We start from the raw sequence: 21,415 nt of genomic DNA on the forward strand, positions 1-21,415 counted from the left end.
GTTAATGTACAAGTCAGAGCCCAATTCTGGTGTTTTTATTCTGCCGATTCTCCAGGTGGACTCCAGTTCGACTTCCTGCCAGCTCATAAGTTACCAAAGCTGAGCACCAAAACAGACTCAGTGGGTATTTTCAGAGGAGCTTCTCTAAACCATGCTGTGGTGTTTCCAACTTCCAACTCAGTGACTAGCGTGGCTGCGACCTACAGCAGACGGAGTGTGAAACCATGGCGCGTCCACAGCTTAGGTACATAGCCAGGGACGATATTCCTCCTCTGACTTGGGAGCCATGTTGCGATAACAGGAGTGCCTGTTAAAGCCAGGTGGAAGTGGAGTATCTTCTTGACCTTTTTGGCCTAATTCTGTCCTCACAGTTCAATGTCTTGAGCGTACCGCCTTTAAGACTGTGAGGAGGTGCTAGCGCCACTGCCGGCGCGTCTGTGTCGCGACCGCACCAGAACGCCATGAGCTTTGACCCCTTTGAGTTGCATAATTAACACAGTTGAAGGGAGTTTTTTCCAGGTGAAAATGATGGAAAACATTTACAGTTCACCTCAGTCCAGGAGGTTGAGCAACAAGCCTCTCCTTTCATTGACAGAAGCGTTCCTCTCTGGATCCTAATGGAATAATAATGAATTGTAATTGCAAAGAGCCTCTCTCTGGGCTTTGTTGCAGTTTCGGTATTGACCCGTCTGCAGTCAGCTGAAGCACGAACGCCTCCCAGTCCATATCGATTCCAATTTTACAAGCAGAAACCAGTGGTGTGATGTACTTTTCCTCGCGGTCTTCTGCCCTTAAAACATATTATTACACGGGTGGAGGCAAGTGTACGCACACGCATGAATGAACGCCAGCGCACGCGTCTGATGGCAGGTCCAACCACTGGGCTGTAATCACCACAGACAACAGGTTGAAGCTCCGGGCGCTCAGCCGGGGGGGAGAGAGCGGGGATGAAGTTTATAAGTGCGTAGCACAGCGACAGAGGCAGAAAGAGAGATTAAGACTACCTGCTTGAAAGCCTGTCCTCATTTCTGCAGGCCTCCCAACACATCTGCTAACATTGTTTAACATCCCCATTGTAAAAGGAGACGGATTATTGGTCCCAGAGATGAGGGGGGGCGATGTAACGACATGGACGTTATCCCAGATAAATCTGTTATCCAGGGTTTCTGCAGGGATATTCTCTGCGAGGGGATTAACGACGGAGGGAGGGAGCACCGCAGTATGGGAGTAATCCCGTCCAGTTTCCAGCTTCACCTTTTAAAAACCTGCTGTCACAGACAGAAAAACTTCCCCTTTGACATGCAGTTTTTCCACAAGTGTGGTTTCATGAAAACCTAGGAGCAAGTTTTATGTCCTAAGTGCACGTATAAAAAATGTGTTGAACCCCTTCTGGTCTCGTTTGGTTCTCCCAACGGAAAACTTCCAACAAAGAAAACAATTATAATCCCAGCCACTGCTCATATGTCCAAATTTAAATGTAGGGCTTTTATTCAAATCTATTATCCTTTATTTGACCCATTTTCAACCCATCTAATGATGTCTGTCTTTTAAAAGCGAATAAAGCTCGTTGTTTATTAGCCCACATTCATAAACGCCACATTAGCGTCGCAAAGGACAAATTAATCATGCGTTGCTTCACGAGGGATTACGTTTTTCCTTTTACCTCTCGTATCTCAAGAGTAGTGGTACCTTTGACCTCTGATATCAAACAGGATTACATCCTAAATGTATTTACATACCTTTTGATTTTATTTTTTTTTAAATGTCTAACAGTGTTGAGACGATTCATTTCTTTTCAAAGTAGAAAACACTGGAAACGGAAACGTTCATCAGCTTTCCAAGCCCACTGTTCTGACTCGTGTGTGATTGCAGCTCCAGGCATTGTTTCACACTCGATAGTGCTCAGTAGTGTCAAAGCCATACCCATGTCCACATCCCCCCCCACAACCGCCTCCTCGGTCGCAACCCCCCACCGGACAGCGTGTGATCACCAGGTTCATACAAATGGTCCGCTTGTGGTGCGTACAGGACAGATATGGAGGCAGAAAAACCACAGGGGAGGATAGAAGCAGCGACGTTCACATAGATCCAAAGTTATCACGTCCGTTTCCTCTGTTGTTTTTATTCGTGAGGTTTTCAAGAAACAAAAACTGCAACATGCAAAATGAGTCAGTCCTAGTCTTCATGCAAAAGGTGAGGTGCACCGTGGACAAGTCACCCCTAAAGTTGCTTTCGTCAACGAAAATTACGACTAAATATCGTTGTCAACGTTTTGCGATAATGATAATTAAATATAAAATCCAATACCGTAGACAAATAAAAACGAGACTAAAATGTAGATTACAAAATAAAAACTCTGCTAAAATGTGTCTTCATTTTCGTTGACCAAAACGAGACGAGACGAAATGTTCTAACAAAGATCCTTAATAATAAGATAACCTTGTTTGAATTGTAAAATGGGTTTGGCTAAATACAATCTTTGACTAAAACGAGACTAAAATGGTCCTGGACAATTCTGACTAAAATAAGACTAAAATGCTCAGACTTGTAGTCGACTGAAACTTGACACGACTAAAAGGAGAATGAACGTGACTTAAAACTCATAAAAACTAAAATGATAGCTTGACCCGAAGACTAGACTAAAACTAAAATTGAAACAGGCTGACATAAACCACACTAGTCATCCCTCCGTCGCAGAACGTCACTCTTGGTCTTGATCAAGAATCATCGATTCACACCGTTCATGTCATTTCCAGTCAGATGATCGACACCTATCGCCCATCGACCTGCATGCAAATTAACTACAAGAATTTCCAATCTTATTTTCATGTCCCAAAGCGGATTTTTCTATGAGTTCGGATCATTTCGCTCCAGTGGTCCCAAAGCCACCTGACACACTAAAGACAGCTAATTAAAGTGTGAAAATAGTCCCATCTTGTAACCAGTTTAAGCGTGACGGACAGCTTTACACATCTTTACCTCTTGATTTGCATGCATGTGTGTGTGTGTGTGTGTGTGTGTGTGTGTGTGTGTGTGTGTGTGTGTGTGTGTTCATGTGTCCCCTGTGAATGCCAGCTGTATATATCGTACGTATTCCCACTGAGACAGAAGCCCATCTGACTAAGCTGCGACATATGCTGCTCTCATCTAACGAGCCCACGTATGCAGACACTTGTATGTACACAGCTAATAGACAAACTAGCAAACACCCGGATCAGTCGAGGGGCCAACTGAAGTTCCTGTTGTCTAAATGCAAACAGTAACGGGGGATTTCTGAAAACATTCTGATTTATGCGTCTACAACACAATGAGGAGTCTTCCTCACGCACCAGACTTAGCCACGGAGTTCCACAGGGTTCAGTGCTTGGACCGATTAATATAATAATTAGTAATAAGTAATATTATTAGATGGCACGCCATACATTGTCATTGCTATGCTGATGATACTCAGTTATACCTGTCCATTAAACCAAAGGAAACTAACCATTTAGTCGGACTACAAACATGTCTTATAGACTTAGAAACTGCTCCAGGGCTTTATAGCCGTGGTGTGGGCCCCTCTCTGTCTGGGTCGGGGGGGTCTCTGCGGCGGCGTCCCCTGTAGTCGTGGGCTTGGACGGTTCTCGGTGTGGATGGTCCCCATAGGATGGTGTTTCCTCACTTGGTCTATCAACCTATGGAGGATATCAGTGCTCATCCATACTCCTGGGGTCTGTATAGTATGCTGTGTGTATGTGTGTGTGTTGTATGAATGAGGGTATGGGGAGTGGGGGGGGGTCAAGGGGGATTGTTTCTTTTCACTTTTTAAATTAAAGCACTTTGTGCTGCATTTTACCTGCATGAAAGGTGCTTTATAAATAAATAAAGTTAAAGTTAAAGACCTGGATGAGTTGAAACGTTCCCCACCGCACTCCCCTGCATGCTTTGGGGACATATTGTCCAGCTATGTAGTTATTCTAGATGACATTACCTTGGCCTCTAGTGCTACAGCTAGAAACTATAGAAACTGGAGTTATTTGCTGGTGTTGGAGGATATGATCCTCTAGTCCTCCGGCCGGTCGAGGAACACAACTTTGACAGGGGTCCCGGACCAGTGAGCTGATAAATGGCACATCAGCAGCATGTCGGATGACTTTTGGAAGGAGGCTGGAGTTCATAGCTGACACTGTCGCAGGTATGAAACAATTCTTTTAAAACTTTGATCATCCGATGAAAATAAAAATACAAATATTTAATCAAAAATCTTCTCCTCACATATACAGCTCTTAATGAAGAAGCTCCATAATATTTTAAAGAGCTCATAGTTCCATATTTTCCCAGCAAAGCAGTTCCCTTTCATACAAGCAGACACCCTCTCTACCTTTTTGATAAAGTTTATAGTTAGGGATGGCTCAGGTGCCCTGAAACATCCCTTAGTTATGCTGCTATAGACGTAGACTGATGGGGGACTACCCATGATGCACCTCTCCTCACTCGGTTCTCTTCTACTCCAATCGGTCGAGGCAGATGGTCGTCTTTCCTAAGTCTGGTTCAGCCAGACGTTTCTTCCTGTTAAAGGGAAGTTTTTCCCTGGTGCTCGCTCAGGACGGTTGATTGTATAGAACAGGGGTCGGCAACCCAAAATGTTGAAAGAGCCATATTGGACCAAAAACACAAAAAACGAATATGTCTGGAGCCGCAAAAAATGAAAGGTCTTGTATAAACCTTAGAATGAAGACAAATGGTGAAAGGAGAAATGTTGAAAAAAAAGTCAAAATGTGGAGAGAAAAGTCAATATTTAGAGAAAAAAGTCAAAATGTTGAGATTAATGTTGAAGTACAATCTCGAGAAAAAAGTTCAAATGTTGAGAAAAAAGTCTAAATGTCGAGAAAAAAGCCGAAATGTCGAGATTAAAAAGGAAAGGAAAAAGGAAGAAAAAAAAGAGGAAAAAAAGGAAAGAAAGAAGAAAAAAGAAAAAAAAACAAGAAAAGACAGAAAAAAAGGAAAAAAAGAGAAAAAGGAGAAAAAAAGAGAAAATAAAGACAAAGAAAGAGAAAAAAAGGAAGAAAAAAAGAAGAAAAAAGGGAAAAAAAGAAGAAAAAAGCAAAAAAAAACAAGAAAAGAAAGAAAAAAAGGAAAAAAAGAGAAAAAAAGAGAAAAGAAAGAGGAAAAAAAGAGAAAAAAAGGAAGAAAACAAAGAAGAAAAAGGGGAAAAAAAGGAAAAAAAGGTGAAACATTTTTGAAAAAGCTCCAGGAGCCACTAGGGTGGCGCTAAAGAGCCGCATGCGGCTCTAGAGCCGCGGGTTGCCGACCCCTGGTATAGAAGAAAGGTTTGGATGCATTCTAGCTAGGTAAATATTATTATTTTATTGGCTTTGTATTAATTGGACTAATTTGAAATGAATTGAAATGTAGTCTTGAAGTGAGATAACATCTGTCATGATTTGGTGCCTCAGTCTGCCCCAGAACTGGTGACTTGTTTTGCTTTCAAGTCAAACTCCTCGAGGGCTGCTGTCCTGCATGTTTTAAATGTTTCCCTGCTTCAACACACCCTGATACAAATGACTGTGTCATTAACAGACTTGTGCAGACCTCGATGACAAGCTGATGATGAACCATTAATATAAATCAGGTGTGATGGCAGGAGACATCGAAAACATGCAGGACAGCAGCCCTCGAGGACTGGCGTTCAACACATGTGCTTTACCGGGTCTGCAAGAAATATTGGTCTTAAGGATAAAACTCCCAGAGCACCTTCTCAGTGTCGGCATCTGGGTCTTAACTGCATATTTGTCACAGATTTACATCAAACTCACGCCATGCGGAGTGAAGGATTCTCGGTATTCAACCAACACAAACAGGCTTGCATGCACTCCTTGAAAAAGCTCTAGATCAGTGTTTTTCCAATTCTGGGCATTGAGGACCAATTTTCCTGCTCCAGCACAGCGGATCCAAATCAACTGATCACCATCATCAAGGTCTCCACAAGTCTGTTAATGATCCATCTATACGACCCCTGCAGGTGTGCTGGAGCATGGAAACATCTATAACAAGAAGTGGAGAACTGTATAACAAGAACTGAACAACCCCCATGTGATGTCAGAATGTTTTTGAAGCGTCTTCTTCCGTGGATGGCACAGCGGCATGTTGTAAAAAGGTGAAATGAGCAGGTCTGGTGAGCCGGCTGGAACAAACATACAACAAAAATATTAAAAACATTAAGAAGTAAATACACACCACAAACATTTGATATATTTATGTTAAAAACTGCTTTTGGCCAGTTTGGACCCAGAAATGTTGTGAAACAGTATGAGACAGATAGTTTAGCAGTTTTTGGTGTTTTTTTGGAAGATGAGTGTGCATCCTTCTCCTCTGTCACTGGATTTCTTTAATAAAATGTGAAAACAAACAAAATATTTAACAAGGTAAAACAGATCCATCAAAATTATTTCTGATATCAAAGCTAAAATCTCTAAAAGCCAAAAATTCCCCTTCTTCCTCATTTGTTCTTATTCGATCATTATCTCAAACATAAATGCACCATATTAGCAAAATGTATAAAGTCTGGGCTCCAGTTTTCCATGTTTCTATGTTGACTGCGTATCTAAGAGGCTGGAAAGCCCCTCGCCATCATCTACATGCTCTAATACTCCCTTGGAGACCGGAGCTGTTTGCCATTATTTCAGCCGAGCTGATCACAGCCAGCGGCCTCTCCATCGATCCCCAAGGTCCCTGGAGTCCAACACCGGCCCACCGGCGTCCCTGTGGTGGCCATGTAGTGGAGCAACCATCAGGTCTGATCACACGCTGAAATCCATCACACGGTAATACGCTGATACAGTCACACCCAGAGTGCATCACACACAAGGCTACTGTCGGCAGTAGTTTCAAGCTGCTATAAGCTCATTTAGACTTGATATATATATATATATATATATATATATATATATATATATATATATAGAACTGGACAAGCCCTCTGTGACGTCATCCACAAGTTTCAGAAAAGCCCATTTTGTGGGACAATGTAGTGTTGTTTTTGTCAACTTGTTTCAATTTTACTTTTAGTCTAGTCTTTGGGTCAAGCTATCATTTTAGTTTTTATTAGTTTTGAGTCACGTTCATTTTCCTTTTAGTCGTGTCAAGTTTCAGTCGACTAAAAGTCTGAGCATTTTAGTCTAATTTTAGTCAAAGATTGTATTTAGCCAAACCCATTTTACAATTCAAAAAGGTTATCTTATTATTATTGTTACCTTATAGACTCAAGAATACATTCATTCCAGATACAGAAGACTCTAATTTGAGTTTACAACATATTTATTTTTCCGCATCTTTTTCTTTTTCGACGACACATTGGGTTTTCTTTTCCACGTCTATGTAGGAAAGTATATCCAAAGATGGTCTCTTCTTCTTCTCCCAGCCCCAGAGCAGATCCCCGCCATCGGCCCCTTTCTCTATTGAACTTTGTTTTTAATTGACGTGAACCTAGAGCTCTGCGTTAACGGCATCAGCCTCTAACCTCTGACGTGACGCCACCCAGCAGCAGAACTAAACCAGAGGAAACTACTGAAAACATGAAGATTAAGGATCTTTGTTAGAACATTTTGTCTCGTTTTGGTCAACGAAAATTAAGACACATTTTAGCAGAGTTTTTATTTTGTAATCTACATTTTAGTCTCATTTTTATTCGTCTACGATATTGCATTATATATTTAACAAAACTTCATAACCGCTCTAGTTACAGCCAGCTTGGTTTTAGCTTACCTCAGTTGGTAAACTGAGTCTGTCAGAACTGTTATCAGTACATCTGGTCATATTATCATTAAAATAAAGTCATTATACTCTTTTCATTTACCGAAGTTCACCAAAATATTACGTGTTAAATGACTAAAGTGATGAGAGCTAGCTGTTGTAGCATCGACTGCATTTTTAGTCACCAGGAGACCATGTGGTTGTGTTTTGAGAGTAATTGCCCATTAGACATGTTTGAAATTGAAAACGCATGAATATCTCCTCATACAAAGACTGGGAGCACATCTATGTCCTTCGCTTCATGCTAAACCAGCCGATCACAAAGATTACCCATCAGCCCACATGGCTTCCATTCATAAATCCAAAATAACCTCTCCAGCCCGCAGCGGCGGCGTCGCTCCAGCCAGCCAATCAAAAGGCCGAGTCCCAGCGGCAGAAACACAACGGTAACCACCCGCTCCTTTCATAGGCAGTGATCCGAGACCTGTTAGCGGCCGTGTAAGAGGCGGACATCCACACGAAGGAGGGAACATAAAGAAAATGCTGTCGGAGCCGAGCAGCAGAACAAAAGTGTCCTTAACAGATAATTAGGATTCCTGCCTCTGCTCTGGTTTACACCCACGCAGCCTTCCCTCTCTTTCCCATGTTCTCCCCCGTTCCTGCCCATACGCATCCCCCTCTGCAGCCCCTGAACTCTGCCCCCTCCAGGCCCGATCCGGCTGTCGGCCGCAAATGGAGGGAGGCAGGACCAAGAAAATAGTTTAAACGAGTGAAGAGGGATGAAGTGATGTAAGTGAGAGCAACACTCCAGGCTTGGACGAAGCCAGATAAGTGTGCTGCAGTTCATCAGCCTCCAGCCGTAGATTCTCTCTGTCAAGCAATCTGGTTGCAATAAAACATGTTTCACCTTCCGATCCGAAAGGCCGGGCTGATCTTTGTTTTAATGGTTCTTGCTACTAAACTGTTGCAGTTCACTCAGCAGAGCACAAGGAGACCTCTAGTTACATGTTCCTGCTATAATCGTGTGCAAAAGTCTTTTTAAGTAAAAACTTAATAAAAATCATCTAATCATAGTGGATCTTATTATACGGAATTTGTGTGAAATAACCGAACATTGATTTTGATCGGGAAAGAAAATATTTTTATTTTTATTCCCCTCTCTCATTGATATCGGGTTTCTACGGTTATTTTAAAACTTCCTGTTGTAATGGCAACTTTGCTTCACTGAAGGTAATGGTTGGTTCGCTTTAAGTTCTTTCATTTTATTAATTTGGACTTTTATTTCTATCACTCGATTTTATTAATCTTTTTGATTAATTCCCCGTTGCAACCTTGCTTCACTGATGGTTGGTTGCTTTGTTAAAAGGAACCCTGGCTATTAAGACATGTAGTCCCTAATTAGCCACAATTGTTCTCTTATACTAAAATATGTTGTTAGAAACACATAAAATAATCTAATTGCTTTAAAAATCTACAATGTTTATCACATATTTTGACCTGCGGGAGGCGCCATGTTTTACCTGCGCAATGTATTCTGGGGGCGATGACGTAGAGCGGTGGCTCTGGGAAGATAAGCCGCGTTAGTTTAACTGGGACAGGTATCTAAAACATAGATGAGCAGCTCTCTCCCGGCCGTGGGGGCTGACGAGGGAGCCCATAAGACGTCTCGGTTCAGGCAAACTGGATCAAAGTTCTGTGATGCACGGGAGATCTGCAAAAATGATCAATGTCGTGCGCATCTTACCAGTGCATTAGGCTCCTGCGTAGACGGCGTAGCATACGGCGTAGACGGCGTAGCATACGGCGTAGACGGCGTAGCCTACGGCGTAGACGGCGTAGCCGGGGCTTTAGAGCCTGCAGCGCTCCGCCATCCGCTCTCCGCTCTCGCCGCCGGGATGGAGACGCCGGTGGGCAGGAGGCACGTTTGGGTGGGCATAGCCCACCCCTGCCCCCCCCTAAAACCGGCTTCGGTGCTGGGTGATGACAGACCAGAGGCTGAGGGGACTGGCCCGGGACTTTGACGAAACGGGAGGCGCAGACTTCGCTTCAAATAGGCAAGAACATCTTTATTTAATTTAATGACGCCAGATCTGGCTGGGGTTTTTATTGTAGCATCGGCTATCTGCTAGTTGAAACGTGTGGTCTGTTAGTTTATCTGAGTTTTATGGTGTTTTTGTAGTTCATGCTGTATGGTGCGGCAGTTTTTTTTTTTTTTTTTTACTTTTTTGTAGGTGCGCCGTCACCTTAATGTTTAGCTGTGTTTTGATCTGTGTTTCTGGTGCGCCGTCACCTGTTTAGCTGTGTTTTCATCTGTTTCTGGGTGTCAAACAGTGGACGGGGGTTAGCAGGAGCCACCGTCTGACGTCACTACCCAGAATGTAAACAACAATGGCGACCTACATGTTAAATTATATTTTCAAATTTTATAAAAACAAAGACATCAAAAAGGTTTTTTATATCACATTGTTATAATTGATACCAACATTTATCTTTTAAGACCTACATGTCTTAATAGCCAGGGTTCCTTTTAAGTTCATTATTTTATTAATTTGAACTTTTATTGGTATCAATCTTATATTAATCTTTCTGATTAATTTCCTGTGCAACTTTGCTTCACTGAAGTTAATAGTCGGTTGCTCTGTTAAGTTCTTTAATTCTATTAATTGAACTTTTGTTGGTATTACCCCATGTGATTTATTAATCTTCTGATTAATCTCTACCGTGTTTTATTAAGTTGAATCTTTTAATTTCATTTGTATTTAAAGATTCCCAATTTCTTTTATGGTAACCTGTACCCCAGTCTCTCAGGGTTTGTTATCGGTCTAATTTCTTCTAATCTGGGTGACAACGTGAGCATACTTCGTTACTAAGTGTAATCTCTTGCCAGAATTCCAAGCGAGACACTGGTGTCCGGATTGTGAGCTGCGGTGCGGTGTATTAAGGGCAGGAAGACTCATCGTAATTGGACGCAGAGCCAGCAGAGGTGGCCAGAGGCTGATGGAGATGGATCGGCAGGCAAGTTCTGTATTCGGCTGAATCAAAAGTGTTCACCCCGGTCTCTCCTCCCCTGAGCTCCCCTGGTCAGACGCCACGATGAGCAGTCAGAAATAATTACCCGAAAGGAGCTGCGGCCCTTCCCAGTTCCACTTTTACCGACGCTAAAGAAGTAGTTCAACGTTTTCTTAAAGTAAACCAGAGAAGAACAGATTGCGATAAACAACCAAGGCGCAGACGCTGTATATCAGAGCAAGGGGGGGGGTGCCACGTTTACCTTTTTAGCCAAGAACACTGGGCAGCTACATGACCCGTATGCAGCGGCCTCTCGCAATTTTTTCTGACCCAGAAGTGGAAATTAGCTCCACACCTGGAAGGGGGGTGGGATATCTTGGAGTGTTAAGGAAGTAAATTTCACGCCTACACACAATTTACAGGCTCCCACAGCCAACAACATTTTATTTGTGTTCGTTTTTGTTGCCTAGCAATTAATCACAGAATGATTAAATTGCTGTTGCAATACTGATGCCTAACTAACCTCACCCTTCTTTTATCTTTCATTTACCTCACTTTCAGAGCCACGTCCCTGTGTTATGTAACTGAATTATGTTATTGTTTTGAATATGTTTTCTTTTCTTTTCATATTCTTATGTCATAACCTCGTATAGAGTAGACGATTTTGGTCCGTCCAGACCAGCCCTCCCTCAACCGGGATTTCATGACACATGGACTGTGACCGTTTTTGTAGCAGTTTTTGCTGTTAAAGTTTCATCATTTTTCCTGGTTAAAATCCTGGTGGTGCCCCGAGGATTAATTCATTTTTATAATTCAATTTGAAAAATAGTCTACTTTATTAATTATTAATAATTGTTGAATAAAATTATGAATAACTTGATAACTGAACAGTGCCTCCTACGTGTGGCACATCACTTGGCAGTGATGACGATCTGAAGAAATCCAGCAATTCTGCAGCTGAGTGGCCGAAAATTAAAAGTCCAAAAACCTCAATAAACTAAAGTAACATTGTAAAAAAAGATTTGTTTTCTCCTTCTTTTGGCATCTTTCTCATTACATGAATAACAGCACAGAGAAAAAAGTTGTATTTTGTCCATCTGAGGTCGTATTTACTGAGTATTAAGATTCACTATGATCAGATTTTTCTTTTTAAATTAAACTTTAATGCAACAATAAAAAGCGCAGCATCACAAAACAGGGTTCAGACTTTCACTGCTACTTCTTCTCTCTTTCTTAAGTAATTGGAATCGTTGATGCATTTAAAGTAGAACTGAAATAAGAATTTGCCTCCTTTTCAAGAGGAAAAACACCTACGTCTCATTTAGCTTTTAATGGTCATTTTTATACAAAGTGACACGCAGATCATTAGAAAGAGATGTGCCGTTCCATCTTTTCCTTTCTGTTTTTCCTTTCATCACCTTGGGCTAAGTGATGCCAGCAGAATGCGGTTTTGCCTCGGCGTTGCTGTTAATGGATGCTGGCACAATGATGAAAGGCCAGCATTTATTAGTTTACCGTCGCAGCGAGATGACGGCGAGGTATCAGGTTAGGGGAGGAATTGCGTTATTTTCACGGTGGGGGTTCTGACAGCAACAGCCCGGGATATGAAGATGTATTTGAGGCCTCTAACACTGAAAGCCATAAGAGCCCACACATCTGCACCCATCTGTTAAAGCATCGCTGTTTATCTGCTTTGAAAAGGGAGAGACACCAACGTATGTGATGTTGGGAGTCAGAAACCCTTCAGCTGCTTCACATTCCTAGATTTGTCACTAATTTATTAACTTATAATGTTACATTTCTCCTCTAACGCAGGTCATGTGACGTTAATCTGGAAAAGCGTCCTCTTGATGGTGATATGTATGCTGCAGCGCACACACACACACACAAACACACACACGAGACATGATTCCCCATTTCTGATTTTTTTTTTTATTATTTCTTTAACAGAGAAATCCAATCAAAGCTTCTGGGAAGCTTCTGCCGCTCTTGGAGCCACGCTGAGAGGAGCCGTGATGGCCCGGGGAGACGGAGAGGGTGAAGACCTGAGCCCCGGGGTCAAGGCACCCGACGACGGCAGGCTTTAGGAAGATTCCTTCTTGCCCGGTGCCCCTTCTGTTTCATTAGCCGCCCCCTCCTCCTACCATCATCACCCCCGTCTAATTTAGAGCAGGAGAGGGAGTGGGAGTGGGAGTGGGAGAGGCCTGTGCCTGCGAGTGTTAGTGGGGGTGGGTTTGTGTGCGTCTTCAAGTTTAGTGTGTTTTCACCGGGCAGATTCTTCTGCTGCACCTCCTGCTTTTCTTCCTGTGAAAAAGCAGCAGACCTAATGACCCCACTCTAATTGCACGGAGTCAATACCGTTGCATTTAGATTCCCACAGCTCTCATATAATATGCAGGGAGAAGGGCGGCTCTCCAGAACCCAATACAGCGATGCTCAGCCAGCGAGGTGGCAGCGGCACAACGGCTCTGACGTGGTGATATCACGTTGCAGGAGGCCAGTGTCTCCCTTTACTTTACAGCTTTGCTGATGCTGAGTGTCAAAATACTCCTTTTTTGGGGTTTTTTTTTCTTGGGATGTTCCTCTATAGTTGGATGTGTTCCCAGTCCATACTCAGGATTTTATGAACCGGCGTTATAGGAATACCCAGGGTGCACCTGCCCAAAGACAGCTGGGGGTTGTGTGTAGCTCCCGATGGATGGATGGATGGATGGATGGATGGATGGATGGATGGATGGATGGATGGATGGATGGATGGATGGATGGATGGATGGATGGATGGATGGATGGATGGTGGATGGATGGATGGATGGATGGATGGATGGATGGATGGATGGTGGATGGATGGATGGATGGATGGATGGATGGATGGATGGATGGATGGATGGATGGATGGATGGATGGAGTGGGAGTGAAACTGTGTATGAATGGATTATAATGAACGACATTTACTTATAATATAAGATTACACTATAATTGGATTGAACTGTATTTAACTGACCTATCAGTAAGCCCCGCCCCCCTTAGTTACTGTTGCTACCTTGGACAATCTACTGCCATCGTTTGTAGTTTTACAATGGCAACCACCCAAGTAGTTTTACACCAATTTGGACACAAAAGAACCACCACGAGGAGCTTTCAAATGGGACTTAAATAAATCGAGGAGGGACATGTCAAAAATCTGAAAGTAGAAACAGTTGGCAGCAAGGTCAAAGTGGTGACACGGGTTTTATTCTTTTATTTCTTATTTTTTTTGAAAAATAAATAATTTTTTTATTTCTTAAAACAGGTAACAATACAGGTGGGCAAAACAGAAACGCATACAGGTACAGGACAAGAGGGGGCGCTAGAAAACAGACAAAACAAACAGACAAACAAAACAGTACAAAACAACAAAGTCAATGTTTTGTGACCATGTATGTGGGTGTGTGAGTGTGTTTATGTACAGTATGCAAGCACGTGTGGTGTGTATGAGCATGATGGTTTTCTAGAATTATGGTTATTTTAGGAGAGAGAGAGCAGCCAAAAAAAAAAGTAAATAAATAAAATAAAAAAACAATAGTTAATTAATTAATAACAAATAATTAAAGTAAAAGAAGTGGGCAATCAATCAATTAAATAAGTAATGTAAAGTATAATAATAAATATCTGATGAGGGTTTTATAGGTCACAGTGAAAACTGCAGAAGGACTACGATGTTGTCAGGATCGTAGCTGACCACATCCAGGATCAACGCTGCTCAAGCACCACAGAGGAATGTTAAATCAATTTACTTTTGGTTGGTTTAATGAGGAAACGTACGATTTCAGCTCAACTGTCTCAACTCAAGTTCACATGTGGTGCTGCACAGGAAGTAAAAGATCTGAACTTATAAACCTTCATGACTTCAAAGCTACTATCAGATATCTAGCGCTGGATCTGAAGTTATGTGAGGATGTGATACTGACAGCTAACTGTAAAGTTATAAGTTTACATCTCCTGCTCGGTAGCTCCATAATCGGCGATAAAGTCATCACATTAGTGGCGATTAAAGAGCAATTTATGCTTCTCAGTCAAATTGACAACGTCCCAACGTGAACCCCCGTCCATAAGGCCTTCAAGGTGCAGTTCCAAAGTACATCCTGGACAGGCATGCCTTTACACTGTGGAAGGAAGGTGGAGGATCTGGAGAACACCAAGCTGGAGGAGAACATGCAAACTCCACACATTTGAACCATGAACCTTCTTGCTGTGGGGCAACAGTGTTCACCATTTAACCACCGTGCTAACCGTCTACACGTGTAAATACAGTAACTCATCTGCAGACATTGCTATACGCTAGTTTACTTTATGTGAAATACCCATCTCCTATAGAATAGCCCACTTTTTTTTTTTTTTTTTTCGCATTCATGTCTTTCCAAATTCTATATTTATGAGAATTGTGAATTTACATCAATTACAAACGGTGAAACTTTTTCTAAAGACACCCTATGTCCCAATAACCCTTCTAAGCAAACGGGGGCGTAAAGATGTCTGTCTTGTCATACCACTAGAGGTGCACTTGTGTCTTAAGCCAGGGGCTGACGCGTGAATGTTCACTTTATGTACTGCCCCCTTGTGGACAGAAGTGGTATTGGCAAATAAAAAATGTCCTCATTTTATTTATCTGTATTTAAAATACAACATTAGTAACAGGTTCAACTTACGGTTTTGTTTTTGAGTGAGATCATCTCCGGTTCTGACATGCCAACATCCTGGGAGAAAAGTAGTTGATGTCGTGAGCACTGCATTTATCATATAAATCTCATTCTTTCTTTTTTTTTCCGAACAAAGACTCAGGATTTATGCTTCAATTTGTTTTGTGTTGCATCTCCACATGAAGGTTTTCACTTGGTCAACTGCAAAGCTGATTTTAATCCCTCTGGTAACATAAGTACATCCGCGGTCCCTCGTGATTTCAGCATCACAACCAACATTAGGATGCTTTTCAGCCCCAAAACAAATAAATAAACTAGATAAAACTGAAGGATTACGTGTTAAAAATATTTGGCTGGCACCATGGTTTCACTCATTCACATGCTGTTGTGTCGGTGAGTAAAGATTTGGAAGATGAAAGGATATACGAGAGAGTGCACAGTGGGATTTATGAAAGATTAGGACAAACTTTCCCTTTAATATTGAATATGTGTAATCTTTTAACCAACCCGAGGGATTAGGAAGACTTCTGTGACTAAACAAATCCCTTCTCAAGATGACATGTGATTCTGTGATTACTTGACAGGACAGTTTAATTGTGGACCAGAATGTACACGTTTTTTTACTTGACTTCCCGGATCACGGTGATGGAAGGAGCAACGGATACGATCCCTGAGATGAATTTACCAGTACATTTTAATTCATCTGTCCTGCTAAGCTAATAATCTTGTTTTATCATTTTCAGATGTATATTTTCAAATTATTTCCGTGTTGGTGATACTTTTTGCTAAATATTGTATTTCTTATTGGTAATGTTGGAGTTTGGCTTTCAATAATTACATTCTCTGGCCGTGGAAAATCAACTAATCTACTTTTAGTATGGTCTGTGATTTTCTCAATATTTTATTGCTAAAGAGATTCATCCTGCAGCTAAGAGAATTACGTTCGTCTGTGTGAGACTGACCTACAAATAAAAAGCCCTCCAGTTTAAAGAGCCATTTAGCTTGTTACACAGAAAAACCAGTGGATGTGAGCTTTTCCGCAACAACAGAGATAACATTATCTTCAAAGAATAGAATTAGCACAGCTGTCATTTTGTTGGTCTGAGTCCTACTACGTTCAGCTGAAATACTTGAGTTTAATAACAGCCACATTTAAGACACTAAATATTGTTTGATTTAGCTGATTCACCCTTTGGTCAGGTGTAGATTATAACATCTGCTTGGTGGGGTATTTTGGCTTTTGGTTGGTTGGTTGGTTGGTTGGTTGGCTGGCTGTTTGGTCAATTAGTGGGTTGGGTGGTCGCGTGGTCACGTGGTTTGTTACAAAGCATAAATAATGCAAAAACTAAGTCCTACAAATTTTGGAGGAAGAAAGTCAACACGGCAAATATGAATGCTATCTATTGCAGCTTAGCAGAAGTGCTGTGAAGTGATGTTTATGTAACTAGCCGGTTGTATTTTGTTACAGACATGCATATGACAGCTCTGGTCGTTCCTGCAATAGTTTCTGCAACCAGGACCACATCTCAGTAAAGAGACTTGGCATGTAAATGCAGAATGTGCAGTCAAAACAATTTTGCAGCACCAGAGTCCAACAAACCCAGTACACACATTTTCTGACATGCCTTGTCTTAAAGATGACATATTGCGAGTGTTTTTTTTTTTTTCTAAAGTTCTCACAGTTTTCTACTGTCTTGATGAAATATCTGTAATAAAACAATGTCTTTGTCAAAGCACCCGTCTTTCTTGTGTACCTGCTGGGAAGAAACTTGATTGGTTATCAATGACACCAACAAAGGACAACCAAAGTTATGTTAAGTACAGCACAGCCAACGGGTAACTGTTATCATTTTTCCTAATTAGCACTCTGCACTGTATTGACTTCTGAGGTGAAAATAAATACAGAGCACATTCATGTTTTACCAACAGACCGATGTGACCATCGAAATTATTTGCCAGCAGCTTTGCAGCTGCTCCGGTTTGGAGCCGCAGTGGTTCAATTCAAAATCATTCCTGTTGGAGTCTGTTGGAGGTCTGCAGGAGTCTGTTGGAGGTCTGCTGGAGTCTGTTGGAGGTCTGCAGGAGTCTGTTGGAGGTCTGTTGGAGGTCTGCAGGAGTCTGTTGGAGGTCTGCTGGAGGTCTGTTGGAGGTCTGTTGGAGGTCTGCAGGAGTCTGTTGGAGGTCTGCTGGAGTCTGTTGGAGGTCTGTTGGAGGTCTGCTGGAGGTCTGTTGAAGTCTGTTGGAGGTCTGCAGGAGTCTGTTGGAGTCTGTTGGAGGTCTGCTGGAGGTCTGTTGGAGTCTGCTGGAGGTCTGCAGGAGTCTGTTGGAGTCTGTTGGAGTCTATTGGAGGTCTGCTGGAGTCTGTTGGAGGTCTGCAGGAGTCTGTTGGAGGAGTTTGTTGGAGTCTGTTGGAGGTCTGTTGGAGGTCTGTTGGAGGTCTGTTGGAGGTCTGATGGAGTCTGTTGGAGTCTGTTGGAGGTCTGCAGGAGGTCTGTTGGAGGAGTCTGTTGGAGGTCTGCAGGAGTCTGTTGGAGGTCTGATGGAGTCTGTTGGAGGTCTGCAGGAGTCTGTTGGAGGTCTGCAGGAGTCTGTTGGAGGTCTGTTGGAGGTCTGCAGGAGTCTGTTGGAGGTCTGATGGAGTCTGTTGGAGGTCTGTTGGAGGTCTGCTGGAGGTCTGCTGGAGGTCTGCTGGAGGTCTGTTGGAGGTCTGTTGGAGGTCTGTTGGAGGTCTGTTGGAGTCTGTTGGAGGTCTGCTGGAGTCTGTTGGAGGTCTGCAGGAGTCTGTTGGAGGTCTGCTGGAGTCTGTTGGAGGTCTGATGGAGTCTGTTGGAGGTCTGTTGGAGTCTGTTGGAGGTCTGCAGGAGTCGGTTGGAGGCTGTTGGAGGTCTGCAGGAGTCTGTTGGAGGTCTGCTGGAGTCTGTTGGAGGAGTCTGCTGGAGGTCTGCAGGAGTCGGTTGGAGGTCTGCAGGAGTCGGTTGGAGGTCTGCAGGAGTCTGCTGGAGGTCTGCAGGAGTCGGTTGGAGTCTGTTGGAGGTCTGCAGGAGTCTGTTGGAGGTCTGCAGGAGTCTGTTGGAGGTCTGCAGGAGTCTGTTGGAGGTCTGCTGGAGTCTGTTGGAGGAGTCTGTTGGAGGTCTGCTGGAGTCTGTTGGAGGAGTCTGCTGGAGGTCTGCAGGAGTCGGTTGGAGGTCTGCAGGAGTCTGCTGGAGGTCTGCAGGAGTCGGTTGGAGTCTGTTGGAGGTCTGCAGGAGTCTGCTGGAGGTCTGCAGGAGTCGGTTGGAGTCTGTTGGAGGTCTGCAGGAGTCTGTTGGAGGTCTGCAGGAGTCTGCAGGAGGTCTGTTGGAGTCTGTTGGAGGTCTGCAGGAGTCTGTTGGAGTCTGCAGGAGTCTGTTGGAGGTCTGCTGGAGGTCTGTTGGAGGTCTGCTGGAGGTCTGTTGAGGTCTGCTGGAGTCTGTTGGAGTCTGCTGGAGTCTGTTGGAGTCTTTTGGAGTCTGTTGGAGTCTGCTGGAGGTCTGCAGGAGGTCTGTTTTCCCAAAAGATTTTAGGTGATAATCACTTCAGACACCTAAACAAGAGATAGTTTCATATGTTTCCTCTTTAAGAGCCCTTGAAGACTTCAGCTCAGCACACTGGCCTCACGCCTCAGCAGTGCAGTTATAAGCTAGATGTTTAATCAATTGCTGAAATAAGTTAAAACGTGTCCAAGAATGAAAGAGGACGACTGTATCTAATGATTGAAACATCAACGCTGTGTGTTTCTGTCGTTTTATTTCATTGGAGCTCATTGGAGCGGTCATGGCCGCTTTCATCCAGTATTGTGAAGTAAGAGGCGGCCCCTCTGGTATTGTATGTGAAAGCTCGGGGAATCATTACCGTGGCCTCCGTGTAACCTCCATCAGTCAGCTTGGTGCCAATAACCTACACTCTTTAAAAATTGATAAGGGTGATCGTTTGGCTCATAGCGAAACCATTTCGGAGCTGCAGACTTCCCTTAGAGGTGATTTCCATGTACAAGCCATTCCTCGCGATCAGGATGCATCAACCCGCCTGCTGCTTCAGGACAATCATCTTCACTATGTTTGGGTTTTATCAGCATATCGCTCGCCAGCCGGCTCAGACGGATGATTGAGGGAAACCATTAGGCTTAGATCAGTCGCGGATATTGCAACACACCTCGGTGCTTTTCTCTTTGATTTACCTTTTAGCAGAAGCCGATTTGACACTTTCATTTTCATGTCACACGACATTCTCATGATCTCTGGAAACTCTCGTTAAATAATCTTTCACATATGGGACAGACCCCCCCCCCGCCCTCCTAAATAAACCCCATCACACACAATGAAACATACATGAACTGACAGTTCTGCATGACATATGTAAATGCATCTTCTCAAAATGCCAATTTGAAGAGTCCGGCTGAGTTGTTTAAAAGAAACCTCCCCTGTTTGACATGTGGAAATGTCACAGAGCTACATTTATTCATGTGAACATTATAGAGGCGCATTGCTGTCCCGAGGCCGCGCAGACAAAAGATGTGGAACTCCCCCGAGGAGAGTGACCTGGAGGACAGACGAGCGCATACCAGCTGGACGTGACGCACTAGACTCTCCCCCACCCCACCGCCGCTCACGGGTGGGATCTGATCTGCTCAATCCAGCCCACATTTACATCTCTTTTGTCAGCGCCGGACACCCTGCATGACAGGTTGTTGTTGATATTGTGTGCCAAATGTGTTAAAATGAAATGCGATAAATCTGAGTGACGCGTAAGTGAACGCATGAATGGAAACATTAAAGTTGGCTGAGGAGGAATTAGCTTGTACAGTCTGGGATCGTGGTTTTTTTGTTTTCTCAAATCAATTCGTACATTTAGAAAAAAAATATATGTATTAACACAACAACAGACATAACAATGATGGCAGAGATGATGCTCGAGGGTTTAAAACTGTATTTTCAAGGGCATTTTTGATAGCTTTAGATTGGAACTACATCTGATGGATGTTAAAGGATGCTAGGAGATGCTAAAGGATGCAATGAAATTAGGTTTATGAAGCTGAAATTTGAAGATGTTGATGTGATGTTTACTGTTTTATAGAATGTTTAAGGTCACTTTCAATTTCAATTTCAATTTCAATTTATTTATTTGGTAAGGAGGGACAGTACACATCATTATGCGTTTACAAAATAAAGGCAGATGCACCCAAATGTAGCCTATTGGCTAATTCCCATTCCCATTCCCCCGACTTTCCTCCATACCAACCAACACGCTTGTCTTTTACGGAGACATTTATTCCTTTTCTCTTAAAAAGATTAAAAGTCTAAAAGATTTTGGTGTCACAGATGTTTTTAAATGTTTCATTGTTGTTTTTACAATACAAACATAGACATTACAAAGCCCATTTATATTTCTTTTTTTAAGAATGTTTTCAACAGATAAGAATTATGAATGATCTTAAATTATCTTAAATTAAGTGTTTTCATAGTATTTATTTCGTTTTTTATTTTGTTTCTCTCATATCAATGTTTCTGATCATCTTGTTGATCTTGATCATCACTTTGGTGCTTATAAAGGGGCGGCCCTAGCCAACAACGATGGTATTTGGGTCAAAAGATGATACAGTACATTCTTTACCTTTGGGAGCAGATGATTAAAGCCTTAATGCACTGCCGGGAACTGCATCAAAGACAACGGCATACTCCTCTGGTGGCACAGGAGACTGATAAAGTGACATGAATTGTGAATAACGATAACAGAAGACCCTCTGAATCAACTACAGACATAGACTTTACCTTCATCAAACCAATGTTTATGGAAAAGCAGCTTATTTTTTTATACTTGATGTCATTACTGTTGGAGACATAAGACACTTTATTGTACACAAAACATGTTGTCTTCATGGCTCTGTCATTATTTTTGTTTTGCTTCCACCTAGAGGAAAGGGTCTGTAACTACAATTATTTTACGTCCCAAAGCGATGAAGCTTCTGTGATCTTCAGCTTCCA

The sequence above is a fragment of the Cololabis saira genome, chromosome 19 (genome assembly GCF_033807715.1).
Source record: "Cololabis saira isolate AMF1-May2022 chromosome 19, fColSai1.1, whole genome shotgun sequence".
NCBI lineage: Eukaryota > Metazoa > Chordata > Actinopteri > Beloniformes > Belonidae > Cololabis > Cololabis saira.